The sequence below is a fragment of the Bidens hawaiensis genome, unplaced genomic scaffold (assembly GCF_021521415.1).
Source record: "Bidens hawaiensis isolate Kalapana, Puna unplaced genomic scaffold, B.hawaiensis_p1.1 tig00010472_1, whole genome shotgun sequence".
Lineage (NCBI taxonomy): Eukaryota > Viridiplantae > Streptophyta > Magnoliopsida > Asterales > Asteraceae > Bidens > Bidens hawaiensis.
Genome location: NW_027491800.1, coordinates 620035 through 639634, shown reverse-complemented (window position 1 = coordinate 639634; position 19600 = coordinate 620035). Strand labels below are relative to the sequence as shown.

The 19600-nt window shown below is 38.2% G+C and overlaps 1 pseudogene; it reads left to right on the top strand.

The window, feature by feature from the left end:
- The first annotated feature begins 4434 nt into the window (after positions 1-4434).
- LOC143535432 (cytochrome P450 monooxygenase 76AD131-like) lies at positions 4435-11368 on the top strand (annotated as a pseudogene).
- Positions 11369-19600: the final 8232 nt, after the last annotated feature.

Here is a 19600-nt window from a genome sequence, read left to right as displayed (position 1 = left end):
TATTTGTTGTGATTATGATAGGGTGAACATTGCACATGATGATTCGAGTTGGGTTGTTGACAGTGGTGCTGCTTGTCATGTGACATCACAAAGGGATTTTTATTCTTCTTATACTCCTGGTGATTTTGGGAATGTCAAGATGGGTAATAACGGGCTATCAAAGATCGTTGGTGTTGGGGATGTTTGCTTGATGTTTGATACCGGGATGGATTTGGTTTTACACAATGTAAAACATGTTCTGGATATTAGACTTAATTTGATCTCCCCGAGCACATTAGATGATGATGGTTTCCACAGTACCTTTGGTGGTGGAATTTGGAAGCTCACTCATGGTTCGTTGATCGTGGCAAGAGGTGAAAGAACTTCAAAGTCATACATGGCACATCCAAAGATTTCCAGAGACTTGGTTCATTCACTGACGAGTTCTGATGTGACCGATATGTGGCATAAGATACTTGCTCATATGAGTGAAAATGGGATATCCATATTATTGAAGAAAGATGCCTTGTCCGGTGTGAAAGATGTTCATTTAAAGAAGTGTTCTCATTACATGAATGGTAAGCAAAAGAGAGTTTCCTTTCATAGTCATCCGTCTCATAGAAAAGAAAGTGTACTCGACTTGGTGCATTCCGATGTATGTGGTCCTATGAAGACTAGAACACTTGGGGACTGCTTATATTTTGTCACATTTATAGATGATCATTCGAGGAAGGTATGGGTTTATACTTTAAAGTCTAAAGATCAAGTGTTTGATGTGTTTAAGCAGTTTCATGCCTTAGTTGAAAGACAAACTAGGAAGAAGCTCAAGTGTATTCGAACAGACAATGGAGGTGAGTACATTGGTCCTTTTAATGCTGATTGTAGAGAGAAAGGTATTCGACATCAAAGGCCACCTCCAAAGACACCACAGTTGAATGGTTTAGCAGAACGGATGAACAAAACGTTGGTTGAAAGGTTTAAGCATTTGCTCTCACATGCAGGGTTGCCTAATTCTTTTTGGGGTGAAGCTTTAAATACAGCGGTACATGTTATTAATCTTACTCCTTGTATTCCTTTGCACAATGATGTTCCAGACAGGGTTTGGAGTGGCAAAGATGTTTCATATCGTCATTTGCGGGTCTTTGGATGCAAAGCATTTGTGCATATTCCTAAAGATGAAAGATCAAAGCTTGATGTGAAGTCCAGACAGTGTATATTCCTTGGTTATGGGCAAGATGAGTTTGGATACAGGCTATATGATCCAGTTTCAAAGAAGCTTGTAAGAAGTCGTGATGTTGTGTTTGTGGAAGATCAGAGTTTGAAAGATATTGAGAAGACACAGGTAGTTCCTCAGTACACTGATGATCTCATTGATTTAGATCCTATTCCTATTCAGCAATCTGAGCCACATCACGAAGATGATATTCAAAATGACGAACAACAAGGTACCGATAATGTTGATAATCAAGAGCAGGCAGAGTTGGATGAGGATATTCATCCTGAGTTACCAGTAGATATACCTGCATTTGTCCCACTCAGGCGGTCTACCAGAGACCATCATCCTTCTACTCGTTATTCGACTGGTGAGTACGTCTTACTCACTGATGGGGGAGAGCCCGAGTATTACAAAGAGGCCATGGAAGATAAGCATAAAAGAGAGTGGGCTGAAGCCATGCAAGATGAGATGGATTCCTTGTATGAGAACAATACCTTTGAGTTGGTGAAGTTGCCTAAGGGAAAAAAAGCTTTGAAGAACAAGTGGGTCTACAAAGTGAAGACCAAAGAGCATACCTCGAGGCCTAGGTATAAGGCAGGATTGGTAGTCAAAGGGTTCAGTCAAAGAAAGGGTATTGATTTTGATGAGATTTTTTCTCCGGTTGTGAAGATGAGTTCTATTAGAGTGATTCTTAGTTTTGCTGCTAGTCTTGATCTTGAGGTTGAGCAAATGGATGTCAAGACAGCATTCCTTCATGGTGATTTGGATAAAGATATATATATGGAGCAACCTGAACGTTTTCAGGTTAAGGGTAAAGAAGACTATGTTTGTAAACTTCAGAAAAGTCTTTATGGGTTGAAGCAAGCACCTAGACAGTGGTACAAGAAGTTTGAGTCAGTTGTGGGGAAGCAAGGCTACTGAAAGACTGCGTCTGATCACTGTGTTTTCTTTAAGAGGTTTGGTGATGATGATTTCATTATATTATTGCTTTATGTTGATAATATGTTGATTTTTGGAAAGAATGTAGAAAGAATTGTTCAGCTGAAAAAAGAGTTAAGTAGGTCGTTTTCTATGAAAGACTTGGGGCCAGCTAAGAATATTCTTGGCATTCGGATTACTAGAGATAGAGCTTCAAAGAAGTTGCACTATATCACAAGAGCAATACATTGAAAAGGTGCTTAGCAGATTCAAGATGTCTAAAGTTAATGTGGTTAGTACACCTCTTACTCATAACTTTAAGTTAACTGAAAAAGATTGCCCTACTTCTGAGAAAGAGATTGAAGAGATGGATGGTGTTCCATATGCATCAGCGGTTGGAAGCTTAATGTATGCAATGGTATGTACACGGCCTGATATTGCCCATGCAGTAGGTGTTGTTAGTCGGTTCTTGTCAAATCCGGGTAAGAAGTATTGGGAAGCAGTTAAGTGGATCCTTTGATATCTACGTGGTACTTCCAGATTGGGTATAACATTTGGAAATGGGGAGCCGATGCTTGTTGGTTACACGGATTCCGATATGGCAGGAAATAAGGACAACATGAAATCCACTTCTGGATATTTGATGTTATTTGCAGGGGGAGCCGTGTCATGGCAGTCAAGACTGCAAAAGTGTGTTGCTTTGTCTACTACCGAGGCAGAGTATATGGCAGCAACAGAAGCATGCAAAGAATTATTGTGGTTGAAAAGATTTATGCAAGAGCTTGGCTTTATGCAACAGCATTACGTGGTTCTTTGTGATAATCAAAGTGATATTCACCTTGCTAAGAATTCTATGTATCATAGAAGAACAAAACATATTGATGTGAGGTATCATTTGATTTGAGATGGTATTGAAGACAAGTTGTCTGACTTGTAAAGTTCACACTGATGATAATTGTTCCGATATGTTGACCAAAGCTTTCGCAAGGGAGAAACTGAAGATATGTTGCTCACTCGCCGGGGTGGTGAGTTCTTTCTCATAGACAAAAATGGGGAGATTTGTTGGGGTATTTTTGTCCATGAGAAACCCAACAAATATTATATTACATGGGTTATACTATTATTATTATTATTTAATAATAAGAGAAAAAAAAAAAGAGAACAAAAATATTTTTTTTGTTGTTGCTTCACGGATGAAAAGAAACAAAACCAAATTGGTTTTTGTTTTGGGCCCCATGATTATTATTATTTTTTCATGGGCTACAAGAGTCAAGGATTTAATGGGCTTTTGGTTTGGTACACATCTTTAACCGCCTTAGAAACTTATATAAATGGCGAACAATTTTTTTGGGGTATCTTTCTCCACAGCCGACAAGAACAATATTTGGTGTATTCCTTTGTTTGATAACAGAGACGAAGAAAAAGAAGGTTGGTGTTTTCTTTTCCTTTTTGGTGATTTTTTGGTGAAGATAAGAGACGTTCTAGAGATCGATTAATTCTCTCGTTGGTGATACCTCTTACTCGTTACTCTTTTGTATTTGGTTCCATATACTTGAAGTAATTGTTTGTGCCAAGTATATGATGATTTGTGTATGCCTCTAGTTTTACCTAGAGAAGACTTTGTATTGCTATTATTGGTGATAGTGGATGTGAAGCGGCTCTAGTAGTCCTTTGGTTTTTACTCTCGCCTCGAGAGGTTTTCCACGCTAAAATTTTTGTGTCCATTTTACTTTTATATTATACCCTATTTGTTTGCATTCTCATTGGTTCATTCGGGTCGGGAAAAAGTTTAGCCAAACGAAGATTAATTCCGTAATTTTTGTTTACCGTTCGTGGCTAGGTGTCGTTTTTCCCAATATTATATATTATGATGCTTAATATTTATTAACATGTCCCCCTAAAGTTAAACGTCGATTTCGATTAGATATTTAGCTTGCAACAAAAGTTGTGAGAACTTAGCTCCATCAAAAGTGGGAGACTGACTTAGCAACCGTAACTATTATCAAGTTGTGCAGTGTGGGTTAAAACCAAACAATACTTGATGGTGTTAGAGGTGATTAATAGGAGTAGAGTATCTGTTCCTCATAAGAGAAAATAATGAGCCATGTGCTTTTAATTTATTCATTTGTGTTATTTGTTTTTTAAGCTTCTTTACGGTCATTGACTTAAAAAATAAAATGACCCTTGAAAACCAATAAAGCTAGCTGGACATTTGTTAGGGGGCTTTTTATCATTTAGTGATTTAGTCAAGATAACCAAACTTCAAATCAACCATAAATATAACAAGCAGACTGCTAACCATCATATCATTTGTAACAAAAATGATATCAGTACTTGGATACCACATTTATCTCAAAATGATCACCTACTGGTCATGGTGGTGGGAAGTCGACAGCGAGCGAGACAAACTTGCTTGCATAATTCTCACCATTTCTGTTCCAACCCTGGCATTTCTATGGGACAAATTTTTATTCTTCTATACAACAAAGGGTGCAATTTCCTTACCGCCAGGTCCTTATGGCTTACCAGTTGTAGGCTACCTCCCGTTTCTAGGCTCAAACTTACATGAAATATTCACCGAGATGGGTCACAAATATGGACCAATCTTCAGCCTAAAGCTTGGAAGTAAGCTTCATGTTGTGGTAAACTCCACGGACCTAGTAAGGGTCGTGGCTCGTGATATGGACCACACCTTTGCAAACAGCAGCACTCCAATAACAGCATCATTGCTCACTTATGGCGGGCTTGATATCGCGTGGACCGACAATAAAACACATTGGCGTTTTAGTTCACAGTGTGATGAGCAACACAAATCTAAACGCTTGTCAGAGTTTTAGAACCCATGAAGTGAGAAAGACAGTGAATGAAGTTTATACGAAAATAGGGGGAAAGGTTGATATTAATAAAATCGCTTTCAACACGGAGCTTAATGTTGTGACAAGCATGTTCAAGTGGTGAATCGGTAATCAAAAACGCAGCAGAAAACACAGAACGTATGCCAACTTGCAATATTATTAATCAGAAAATCTACATCAAAAAACTGATTACAGAGGTGAGTATTTATAAGAACTAGATGACTCCTAATTCTACTCAAACTCAAACACAAACTATCTTTATCTAATATACTTAAATAGATAAACCAACATGTTTATTTATTCCTTAATATTAGAACGAGTTTGACTATGACTCGAACTCCCAGTTTGGCCCAACTCACCGAAACCGGTTCGGTAATTCCCAACATTCACCCCCAGAATTTGAATTTCTGAACCGTATTCGGGAGTTCTTCAATTCCAAGTAAATCTCTCATTTCCTTGAACTTGATCTTTGCTAGTGTCTTTGTTAGTATATCAGCTCGTTGTTCACCGTTGTTCGCTTCCGCTGACGTGAACAACATCTACTTCTTCGGCTTCATAACATTCTCGAATAAAATGATAACGAGACTTTATATGCTTAGTCCTTTTGTGGAACACGGAATTCTTAACAAGTGCAATAGCTGAGGTATTGTCAATGTAAAGATTTACTCTTTGAGGCGGTTCACCCAACAGCTCACTTAGTAACTCGCGAAACCATACTGCCTGACATGCTGCTTCTGTAGCGGCCATATACTCGGCCTCACAAGACGAGAGTGCCACGGTTCCTTGCTTCTGCGAACACCATGAAACCGGCTTGTTTCCAAAATAAAATATATGTCCCGACGTGCTTCGACCGTCATCCGGGTCAATATTATGACTACTATCACAAAAACCAACAAACCTCTTCGTTCCTCCTCGTTCATAATTAATCCCGAACCCAACAGTTCCTTTTACATACCTCAGAATCTGTTTTATAGCTGACTCGTGAGGCTCTCGTAGACTTTGCATGTACCGACTTACCACCCCGACCGAGTATGCGAGATCGGGTCGGGTGTGAAGTAAATACCTGAGGCAGCCGACAACTTTTCGGTATTCGGTTAAGTCGATCTCAGCTTCATCTTCAGCTTTCGAAAACTGCAACCCGGACTCCATAGGAACGAGAGTCGAGTTACTCGGTTCCATCCCGGTTTGAGCCAAAATCTTCCTCGCATAAGTCTCCTGCTTAATTTTAATTCCACCTTGCTCTTGTGAAACCTCGATTCCGAGGTAATATGTTAATTTTCCGAGGTCTGACATCTCGAACTTAGACGTCATTCCTTTCTTGAACTCGTTAATAATGCTCAAGCTCGTGCCTGTTACAAATAAATCATCAACATAAACAGCAACGATTAGTAAATGTTTTCCGCCTGTCTTGCGGTACACCGACTGTTCTTTTGAGCAACGAACGAACTTCATATCCTTTAAAATCTGATCCAACTTGGTATTCCAAGCCCTCGGTGCTTGTCTCAACCCGTATAAGGCTTTAAACAACTTATAAACCTTATATTCATTGCCCCGTTTTTCAAAGCCTTCTGGTTGAGACACGTACACATCTTCTTTTAACTCACCGTGTAAAAATGCAGTTTTCACGTCTAGATGATGAATTTCCCATTCGTTGGCAGCCGATAAAGCAATCAATAAGCGAATGGTCTCGATACGGGCCACGGGTGCAAATACCTCATCGAAATTAATCCCGTGCTGCTGAACATACCCTTTCGCCACCAAACGGGCCTTGTGCTTATTTATTTTACCATCTGAATTTCTTTTAACCTTGAATACCCATTTTACCCCTATAACTTTAACACCATTCGGTGGCTCAACAAGCCTCCAAGTTTCGTTCTTCATGATGGAGTCAATTTCAGCTCGCATAGCCTTCATCCACTCGCTCTTCTTTCTCGCTTCGTTATAACAATTTGGTTCCTCATCGGTCGTAAGCCAAAGTTAATCATAGTCGAGATCAACGTGTAGTACATAATCATCTAGTTTTCGGGGTAAGATGTGAACTCGCTCAGATCTGCGAATTCCAGTTTGAGCTCGGACCTGATTTGAGGCTGTTACTGGGTCCGTTGACTGCTCAATTTGGTCCGTAGGCTACCCAAAGTGGGCTGTTTCAGGTGCTGCACTTTGTGGGCTCGAATCAGAATTTATTGTCTGACTTGCATTGCCATTCTCAGCAAATTCTGAGCCCCTCGATGAATTTGACGGGCTGCTGTCAATAGTAGGCTCACTCCTAGTAGGATTTATCAATCCACGTCCAGAATGCACCAAATCTCCCCACACATACGTGAACATACCCGGTTCACTCTCGTTTCTTTCAACCGGTTCATTCCAGTTCCAGCCAGCTCCTTCGTTAAAAATCACGTCCCGACTGGCATGAATTTTTCTGGTTCTCGGGTTGTACAAACGATACGCCTTTGAGCCCGGTTTGGTTCCGAGATGAACTAGCGATATTGAGCGATCGTCTAACTTCTTTAGATGCGTAGATTCAACTTTAGCATATGCCATACACCCAAATACTTTTATATGCTTCACACTCGGTTTTCTTTCGTTTAACTTCTCATACGGCGTTTGATTGATTAAAGCTCGGGTTGGTACCCGATTTATAAGGTACGTTGCGTGACGGGCAGCTTCCCCCCACAAATAATTAGGAACCTGTAATGCTTTCATTATGCTCCGAGTCATCTCCATAAGAGTCCGATTTCGACGCTCCACCACGCCATTCTGTTGAGGCTTATATGGCGCGGTGAGATGCCGAATGACCCCATTATCTTCACAAAAACCTCGAAACTCGTGTGAAGTGAATTCTCCCCCCCTATCGGTTCGGAGTGTTTTGATCGTCTTCTCGGTTTCTTTTTCGACAAGCGCCTTAAATTTCTTGAACTTTTCGAACGCGTCACTCTTTTCCATCAACAAGATTATCCACATATACCGTGAAAAATCATCAATTAAAACAAAAATATACTTGTTACCTCCGAGTGTTGTCGGTGTTATCGGTCCGTATAAATCACCGTGTATTAGTTCTAGAACCCGAGTAGCTCGATACGAGGTTGCGTTCTGGAAAGCGTTTCTCGTTTGCTTTCCCACCAAACACGACTCACATAAGTTCTCTCCATGTTGGATATTTGGCAACCCGTGCACCATCTGCTTTTTCACCATGGAATTTAGTTTGTTAAAACTGATATGACCGAGACGTGCATGCCACCTCCACGTATGTTTCTCAATCACCGTCATTAAGCACACTGGGCTTCCAACCTTCAACTTTAACTTGTAAAGTCGGTTACTCGTTCTTGATACTTTCATCAATAACCAACCCTCGATATCGTGCATCGTTAGGAACTCATTCTTCATCTGAACATCGCACCCCGACTCGGTTGCTTGTCCAAGACTGATTATATTACTTTTTAGTTCCGGTATGTAATATATTTCAGTCTTTAACCTTTGTTCACCTGATTTTTCTTGGAAAAGTATCGACCCTTTCCCCTTAATCTCAACGCATGACCCGTCACCGAACCTAACTTTACCGGTTATCCGTTCGTTGAACTCCGAGAAAAACCCATGATTTCCCGTCATATGATTACTAGCCCCATTATCCAAATACCAAACGTCTTCCATCTTGGTGTCGTTTTTATATTGATCCGGTCTTAAACGCTCCTTGTTCAAGTGGACCGTTTCATGCATATAAACGACCCCGTCGGATTTTTCGGTTTCAGCTACGTTCGCCTCATGTTGTTTTGGTGGTTTTCGGTCCGGACACGCTGACGCGAAGTGTACGAGCTGATCGCATCTGTAACATTGCACCTTGGACCGATCTTTCTTAGGCTTGGCTGTTCCTGAGCTTGAACCTGCCTCGTTATTAACCCGCTCTCGATCTTGACTACCCGACCTACCACGTCAATGACCCCGGTTCCCATAACTACCTCGTCCTCGACCCCAAACATTATCACCTTTTCGGTTATTATACGAGTCGGACCTGCCAAACATTAGCCTCCCGTCCGCATGTAGTTCTTCATTACCGATTCGTTCCTCGTAAGCCTTTAATTGACCGACCACATCTTCATACCCAACTTCCTTCAAATTAACAGTTTGTTCAATTGAAGCAACAATGTGAATATACCTTCGGGGAAGGCTAGTAAGAAACTTCTTGATGAGCTTCGTCTCATCCACACCCTCATCAAGTGATGCAGATCTTGAAGCAACACCGGACAACCTGTTGGAATATTCGTCAATAGTTTATGTCTCCTTCATTCTCATGTTGTCAAGTTCTTGAGTTAGGGTTTGTAACCTAGCCTCTCTCACTCGATCAGCACCCATGTGACGAGTTTTAAGTGCCGCCCACATCTCCTTGGTGGTAGCCATGTTCCCGACTTGCATAGCCCGATCTTCGGGAATAGCTTGAAATAAGAGAGCAACAGCCAAACTATTCTGTTTGGCATCTTGCAATCCGGGATCAATTGCATCCCAAACCCCATGTACATTAAAAATCGCCCTCATCTTCATAGCCCACATGGTGTAATTAATCGAGTTTAACATCGGGCAATGAAGGACCGGCGTCCCACCGTCCTTAACCGCTCACGATGTCAAACCAGAACTCGATTGAACCATGTCTGGCCTTCTTCTTGTTCGACTGTTCCTCTGATTAAAAGACTTTGGTGTTGGTGGCTCTAAATCCAGAACGTGACTATAAACCCTAGTCACACTGCAGCTATCTTCTTAACCCAACTCCGGACGTCTCCTTTGTTGAATCTCCACAGCAGCAGGTCTTGATCAGAACTAAGCTCTGATACCAATTCAAGTGGTGAATCGGTAATCAGAAACGCAGCAGAAAACACAGAACGTATGCCAACTTGCAATATTATTAATCAGAAAATCTATATCAAAAAACTGATTACAGAGGTGAGTATTTATAAGAACTAGATGACTCCTAATTCTACTCAAACTCAAACTCAAACATAAACTATCTTTATCTAATATACTTAAATAGATAAACCAACATGTTTATTTATTCCTTAATATTAGAACGAGTTTGACTATGACTCGAACTCCCGGTTTGGCCCGACTCACCGAAACTGGTTCGGTAATTCCCAACACATGTTATGGGGTTGCAGCAAATCTGATGAAGGGGTGGAATCTAGCTATATCGGAGATAGGTTTCGAGAAGTTGAGTACAATGTTGTTGAGTTACTAGGAGCACCAAACATATCCGATTTTATTCCGGTGTTATCGTGGTTTGATCTACAAAAGAGGTAGCGAGATATACAGATGCAAGTGGAGTATTTTGATCATGTTTTTGACAACATTATACAAAAAAGAATTAACACAAACTCCAACAAAATAGATGGAGCAGTTGAAGGAGATGGAAGGATAGATTTTCTGCAGATGTTATTAGAGCTTAAAGACCAGAAAGACACTCCAGCATCATTTAACATAATCCAAATTAAGGCTCTTTTGATGGTATGTTTTTTTTTTTAAATTAATTTTGTTCTATCTTACAAAAATTATACTAAAAATGGAAACTTTAAATATAAGAGGCGTTATTCGAGTTTATTATCTATTGTAGTTATTATTATTATTATTATTATTATTATTATTATTAGATTTATCTTTAGGTTTAGAAGATTATGATAGTTATAGACATTTTATCATTATTATTTATTGGTTAGTTTTATCATAAGTTTGATCTCTTTATGTTAAGGGATTTGATTTTTTAACTTTCAATACACAGAAAATATTATTTACCAAATGAGTTTTTAACATTTTTTTTTATTTCTTTCAACAGGATGTCATAGTTGCTGCAACAGACACAACGTCGACAATGGTGGAATGGGTGATGGCGGAGCATTTGAATAATTCAGATGTAATGAGAAAGGTTCAAGATGAATTAGCGGAGGTTATTGGTATGAATAATATTGTTGAAGAATCCCATCTGCTCAAATTGACATATTTGGATGCAGTGATCAAGGAGACATTCAGAATACACCCTCCGCTTCCTCTCCTAATCCATAGGTGCCCAAAAGATACAATCGTGTATATGAATGTTTGGGCAATCCAACATGATCCCAACAACTGGACTAACCCTTTGGAGTTTAAGCCCGAGAGGTTTTTAAATGGCAAATGGGATTACAATGGAAATAATGTGAAGTTTTTGCCGTTTGGATCAGGAAGAAGAATATGTCCTGGAATCCTCCTTGGTAGCAAGATGTTAGCATATATATTAGCTTCGCTTTTGCATTCTTTCAAGTGGAACTTGCGTAGAGACGATGAGTTTGAGCTTTTTGATGAGTTTGGATTTGCGACAAAGAAAAGGAAATCATAAGTAGCCATACCCTCTCAAAGGTTACCAGAGGCAACCCACTACATGGGATAAAAAATCATGTGCTCTTAATTCAAGGGTGATACTCGTACTTGTTTATGTGACTTTCTATTGTGGAAATGTATCGTTTATAATATGATGTTAGTGAAACCTTACAAGTGTGGGAAGTTATTACTATATTTTGCTACAACTTTGATGAGTAAACGTGTTATTAGAAGCATCTTATATATATATATATATATATATATATATATATATGGGTGGGTTCTAGTGAAAACTTCTCTTAAAGAGAAAACTTAAAAACTCCTAAAAACTTCTAAAAAACTATTTTTAACTTTTTTTTAAATTTTTTTTAAAGTTTCTTTTTTTTCCATTATTCTTATATGTTGTTATTGGTTCAAAAAAAAAATTGTCGGTAACCTCGTCGGTATTGTGTGCATTGCATATATGCAAAAGTGTTTGTATTGCATAGAATACAACACTATTGCACATTTTTGATACACATCATTGTATATATGCAATATAAGACTAATACACACATCAAATACACATTAGTACGTATGTGTAATACAAAATTAACGCACATGTACACCACATCGACTTTTATTTTATTATTATTTTTCCATATAATACAACACTACTATACATATACAATACAAAAATATTGAATATATGCAATAAAACACTATTAAACTCAAAAATACATAGTAATACACATGTGTAATACAACGGTATCGCACAGTAATACGTATATGCATTACAGTGGTATTTTTTAATTTTTTTTATATTTTTCGAGTGAAATATAAGAAAATATAAGAATAATGGCTAAAAGAGAATTTTAAAAATATTTTTTTATTTTTAATTAAAAATAATTCTCTGGAGTTTTTATGAGTTTTTAAGTTTTCTTTCTAAAGATGAGTTTTCTCTTGATCATCTCCCTATATATATATATATATATATATATATATATATATGGTTGAGTTCAATGGAGAAATAAAATTAGAGTGAGAAGTTAGAGAAATCCATTGAACCAATTAGATTTTTTCTTTTTATTTTTATAATATAATTAATTATAGGGGCATATTAGTAATCCTAACATTATTCTTAAATATATGGTAAATATTAATGTTATTAAATAAATATGATATCAATGTAATGAGTCAAACATCAATCAAAACATTCTCGCCGGTTTTTAACAAACCTAGCCACCGTTCCTAAACCTAACCATCAGGAGACTATCTGATATCATAGTTCATAAACTCCTTCTTCAACCTTCATCCCTCTTCTTCTACAGGTCAACAAACCCTTCAATACCTACACCATCATCGGGCCTATCAATCTTGTATCAATTTAAAAAGGAGATGAAGATTTATGATGTCGATTCATAGCGCCTATCAATCTCGTATCAATCCCGTAACAATCTGCCATGCTAGCCACGATATGATAAGGCATGTTTTGTGAACATCAAATCTTATTTTATTTACCCAATATATATACTAGTGTTACACCTGGCGCGTTGCGTCGTGACAGGTCGGTAAAACCCAAGAGTTGTCGGTCCCCGGACATTGAGGCGGTAGGTCGACACAAATTCAATCGGTTTCGGTTACGTGTGTTATGGTAGCGGAAATAAAACTCGGGCATCGATAAAACCTGAACGTTGTCAATCCTCGATGTAGAGGCGGTGAGTCTACACAAATTCGGTCGGTCTCAGTTACATTTGTTACAGTGTCATACTTAAACAAAAAAAACAAAAATAAATACAAAAATAAAGTTGCCATTCGATTGGTTTTCATTATGTTCGTTAAGGTACCATAACTAAAACAAAATGCAGTGAGTCTACGTGAATTCGATCGATTTCCCTCACATTCGTTACGATAGTGGAACTAAAACAAAAAAGAAGAAACAAAATTGGCATTTGATTGATTTACGTTATGTTTGTTACGTTACCAAAACTAAAAACAAAATCGACCACTAAGGTGCCACCAAGTGTCCCAATCGGGCACTTGCGTTGCGGCACCAAAGTTTTCGTTTATTGTATATATATGGGAGTGATAATTTGAGAGCTTGGTTGAGTTTAAGAACTTATTATTAACCATACATTTAATTAAATATGTTAGATTATGTAATTAAAATTAATTTTGATTAAAAAATTAAGTAGAAGAGAGAATAAAAATGTACAGTGATTACACTAATTTAAACGTCCGTTACACCTATTAAAAAAGTCGATTCGGTGCGTAAAAATATTGTAATTTTTCTACGTACATGTAACTTACGTATATTACGTATTTGTGTCTGTAAGGAACTAATAACAACTACTACTAGAAAATATGGTGAATTACTACGAAATTTGGGACGCAAAAATTAGTGTCACAATTTGCCTTATGCTTCCACCAAATTTCCTACAAGAAGTGAAACCCTAATTTTTTGTTGAGATTTGCTATTTTTGACAAAAACTAAAAAATACTAATAATGTTACAAATTGCGTCTGAATTGTGTTGGAATTTCCAACATTTCTGCGTCGGAAAAAACCAATTTATATGTGTAGAAAAACAATTTGTATATGTGTCGGAAAACAACGATTTAAACTTAAACGCATACCATTTTAATGTTTTAAAAAATTAATACGGTAATTATAATTATTAATAGAAGTTGTTAAGAAGTGTCGGGAAATTGCGACAAAATGATACGTCAAAATTGTCATAATTTGCGTCGGAAATGTGTCACATGCAAGCTTCCAACGAGACTTTTTCCGACATGCACATTGCGTCAGAACTGCTCATCTATGACACTTTTCCGACGCAACTATGCTTCACAAACCTATCGGTTCTCGAATACGGCTTTGTTGTAGTTGTAAGTTTAGATTTGTGTGATTATTTTGGGAAAAAATTTCCATTTGAATACCTGTGGTTTGATCGTTTCATCTATTTGTATACGATTTCGAAACCTTTAACTCTTTGAATACAAATATATTTTAACTATATCGATTTGTATACAACTTCCTAACTAAGTTAAACAGATATGTTAAATCCCAAATACATCACAGGTACTTTCGTCATTTTCAATTAAAAATTAACCCCTGGCCCGTTTTGACTTTTGACCATCTCAAAACTGGCTCGTTTTGACTTTCGACCATCTCCAAACTGGCCCGTTTTGACTTTTAACCATCTCCAAACTGGCCCGTTTTAACTTTTGACTATCTCCAAACTGGCCCGTTTTAGCACAACAATATGATCAGATTTGCACGACTATATTTGAACCAAAACACAAATAAAGGACTAAGTGAAAAACAAAAACAAGCCTGATCAGATTTGAATACATCATTAACAAAATAAACAGTACAAAAGTTCAAAAGACCATTAGAACTGGTCGGTTCAACTCATAACAAAACATGTTCAAAATACCATTAACAAAATAGACCATTACCAAAGTTCAAAAGATCATAATCAACAACAACAATAACTACATATTTTGACTAGCTTGTGGAGCACCTTGTAAAACAGTCTTCTGACTTGCAGCCTTCTTACTTGAACCAACCTTCTTACTTGAACTTTCTTCTTTGAACCAACCTTGTTGCTTGAACCAGTCTTCTTACTTGAAGCAGCTTTGGCATTACAACTTCTGATATTGTGACCCTTTTTATTACAATCCGGTCCTAGTGAGTTTCCCCTTTTTTGAAATCTTATTAGCCAACTCAACAGCTAATTTCTTCCTCTTCTTTTTTGGCCTCCCAATTTGTTTATGATGCTTTGGAGGGGTAATTGTTGTTGGGCATGCAAATGTGTGACATTCGTCAATTTTTTTGTTTCGTGTTCGTATTGTAAACCCGACCCGTTGGGTCGTTTCGATGTATTAAATATATTTTAATAAAGTGATTCCCGACATTTAATGTTCTTTATTCGTTGTTCGTTGTTATAAATTCCCGAACCTTAATGTTAACCGAACCGCGCGAGTAAAACGCGTAAATAATCCAAAACCGAAGACCTTATAATATAAAGTTTGGGCAAAAAGTGTAAACTCTAAAAACATATTATAGCTTAAAAGATATTAAACATCATTTAAAATGTTTATGAAACTGCAGGGTCTAAAGTGTAAATAATATTTAAATTATATTATTAAATTAACCCAAACCCTACCCGCCCCCCCCCCCCCTTCCTGCCCCGTTTTTCCGGCCACCCTCCGGCCGCCGGAATCGGCGCCGGAGGTAACCCAAACACCACCAAACTTCGTCGTTTTAACCGAATAAACATGTAAACGCGTTTCTCCGTCAATATAAAACATTAACCAACAAGTTAATTGCGTTTATTCTCCGTAAATAGACCCGTAATCGTCGCCGGAAATCACGGATTCACCATTAATGCAAATATCGCGTATACGCTCCACCCCGTAGTATAAATAGATGCCCAAGCTTCATTACAACTCGCTCATTCCTCTCAATCCCCCTCTAATACACTGAGTAATCTGTAATTGGGAATTCTTATAAAATTCTTTTCCGGCAACTGGGTTTCGGCCAAATCTTAACATCTAAAGGCAATTGATATATGCTTTTTAATGTCGTTAAACCAATAAACAAAACCCCTAAACTAATTAAAACGAACATGAAACAGATTCCTCAATTGAAATATTAGGGTTCATGTTCTTATGATGAAGAAGATGAATCTGAAATACTACACATATATATATTTTCTTATACCCAAGATGAATTGATCTTGTAGTCCAACTGGTTAAACCCGTAAATCATAACCATGAGACCCGGGTTCGAAACCCGGGTCATGCGTTTTTGTTTTGGTCCAATAACTATTATTAACATTATTATCAAAATCATTTAAACTGTTACTATATTTAAAGAATGGAAACCATAACCTTAACGAATAGAAGACCCAGACCAGTTGGTTAACACTATAAACCCGTATCACCGAGACCCGGGTTCGAAACCCGGGTCAGACATATGCTTTTTCTTTTTATTAATTCAGTTTAATCAATTAACGATTTTAATCATTTAAAAATCATAATAAATTTATAAAAACCTTTTTAAATTTAAATAAAAATTATGTAAATTAACTATAAAATATATCTCACCATTTTACATATAAAAATCAAGTTTCTCGTTTTCATAAGTCGTTATTAAAAATCGTGTAATAATCGCAAAGTAAACTTTAATTCTCTAAAAATCGTTTTGTTAAAGCAACAATTATATTTTCGACTTGTAAACAATAGTTCAAGCTTTTCGAACATATAAACTTTGTTTTCTCGCCATTAAAGTGCTTAAATTGTACTAATAACCAAGTCATCGTTAAAACATAAATAATAATATAATAATGTAAGAGCCATAAGATTCGTAATAAAATTATAAAATAATAACTAAATTCTAAAAATTTTTCGTGCAATTAATCAACTTTAGAATCCCGTTAGAATAGCTGTTAAAAGTCGTGTTTATTCTTATTTATAGTTTATACGGATTGACTGATTCGGTTTCCTTTGACGCCTTCAAGTTATTCTTATTCCTTTTTCACTACAACTACTAAGGTGAGTTTTTCACCACCCCTTTTTAATGTTTTAATGTTTTGGGGTAGCATATGTATCCTTATAAAGATTCAAGTGTTATTTCTTCTATTACAAAACTACAATTCGTACATGGACTTGTGTGTTACTTGTATTACTTGCACGAATATTACTTGCACGATTGGGAAGCCTCATTAAGTATGATCATACGCCCCCCTTTGCACTCTGGTCCATTTGTACCGAGTGGAAAAGGGCCTCATTATCCAAGTACGTTGGTTGTTACCAATTGGAAAGGACCTTACTTGCGCGATTATCCAAGTACGTTGGTTGTACCAACTGGAAAGGACTTGCTCGTTTATCACATGTCTATGAATTGTATGGTTTTTATGTACGTATTTAAACTGTGGAAACTCACCAGCTATATTTATAGCTGACCATATTTTATACATATGTTACAGGTACCGTGATTAGAGGTTGAAGTATTGAAGACACTTAGATTACTTAGGGTATTTCAATAAAAGAACTATTGTGATGGTTATGTTTTGGTTTGAGCTTGTATTGTTACTTTCGAACTTGTGTTACTTGACCTATTAAATGAATTAATGTTATTATGGTCACTTAATAGTGCCACGTGTGTTTGAGCAATCTGTACGTCACACTCGGGCGTTTCCGCTTAAGCCGGGGTGTTACAGATTGGTATCAGAGCCGTGGCTATAAGATAGGACATTAGACGTAGTGTTCTAGTTTAGCTATAGCTTAATTGTTTAAATTATTTAGGTTGCATGATTAGAAAATTATGTGGGCCTTTATTTGATTGTTTGAACGCACTTACTATTATTGCTATATTGCTTAATTCGTTTACGCCTCATGTACACAAAGCACACATAAGTCCAAGGCTTATGCCTAAAAGCAAAAAAAAATATTTTCAAAATTTTCAAATTATGGTGTTCCGATAATTCTCTGCATAAAGATGACTCGTCGTGGCGGGTATGTACTAACTAGAAGGGGGACGTGCTTTTTTCCCGAACTCTTGACACCAAGGTTCATGTAACCTAAGGATAAGCAATGCGCATAAATCCCAATCAGCCGCGGGACCTGGTTGCTTACCTGGAGAGTTTGGGAAGGGCATGAAACTTATTAGGCCAAAGCATACTACACCAAACGCCATACGATTCACCACTTTATGTTTTCAACCGTGATCATGTCCTCTTTGTGATAAGGATATGGTTGCACTCTTAGGGGTCATACAAGTCATGGTGGTTCATGCAACGTGTGACTCCGACCCTCTATGTTTTACACTGTGTTTTAACCGAAAGTCTGTCAAGTCGTGGTGATACACGAATAGCCAGCTTTTGGTTCGATTTACTTTCGAAATTTCGATGTTGTGTTGGAACACAAGAGTCCATGGTGGTTCATGAAAAACTCTAAGTTTCTCACAACACTTATTGTATTTATGATTTATATATTTTAACAAACGTTACAAAAGATTTGTTTTCTTTACGTATATCATGCACTATTCCGAGTCTCACGATTTTCGTTACCTTTGTTCGCAGAATGGCTTCCCGCAACCTTAAGCGTCGATCATCTAGCAGCAAGATAACTTCCCAGATTACCAAGCACTTGACAGCGGTCCTCCCTAATATCATGACCCAGATGCACCAGAACATCATGGCTAACATTAACCCTCCTCCTCCCCCACCTTCAGCTCCCGTTGTAACCTACAAGAACTTTACTGATGCCAACCCTACCAAGTTTAATGGAACTCAAGGTGCCACTGCCCTACTTCAGTGGTACGAAAAGATGGAAAGCGTGTTTTACCAAATTGAATGTCCTGATGATAAGCGAACCCGATTTGCTACAGGTATGTTCGAGGAAGGCGCACTTACATGGTGGGTCAAGGAAAAGTCGACCCGTGGTGTTGAAGCTGCCATGGCCTTACCATGGAACGAATTGAAGGATCTTATGACCCAAGAGTTTTGTCCTCCAAACGAACTCATGAATTTGGAGGCTGAGTTTTGGAACCTCAAACAGGAGGGCGGTGAGCACTTGGCTTACACCACCCGTTTCAACGAGTTGAGCGTGCTAGTGCCGCATCTTGTTACCCCTACCTCGCGTGCCATCGAGAAATACATTAGGGGACTACCAAGACAAATCCAAGATAGTGTCTTTAGTAGTTCGCCTAAGGAACTTGGCGATGCGATTAAACTAGCCGCAACCCTAACCGACAACCATGTCAAAGCCGGGACTTTGACATTAAAATCATCCAAGAAACCGATCGAAAGACCCGCCGTTGAACCCAAAGAACCCAAACCCGAATCATCAAAACCCGCATACTCCTCCCACAACCGCAACAAGAAGCGCAAGAACTACGCGCTAACCCAACAACCCGCACCTTCAACCCAAGCCAACCCCGTACCACCTCTCAAGAAACCCTATGGCGGACCTCACCCGTTTTGTAGCACCTGCCAACGTCACCATCCCGCCTATGCCTCTTGCCGACAATGCACCCGTTGCAACCGTTACGGACATCTTAGCCCCACTTGTCGTGAAACTACCATAGCGGTTCCCCCGAGGGCTGCTCAACCAAATCCCCGACCCGTGCCATATGCCCAACCCGTTAACCAAATGCGGGCTTGCTATAATTGTGGTGAACTTGGCCACTTTCGTAGTGCGTGTCCACGACTCGCAAACGTGAACACACTTCGGCTGGCTCCTGCTCCGCAATTCCAGCTCCAAGCTTACCAAGCCTACCAAGCGATTCAGCCACAAGTTCCTCAATTGATGGCT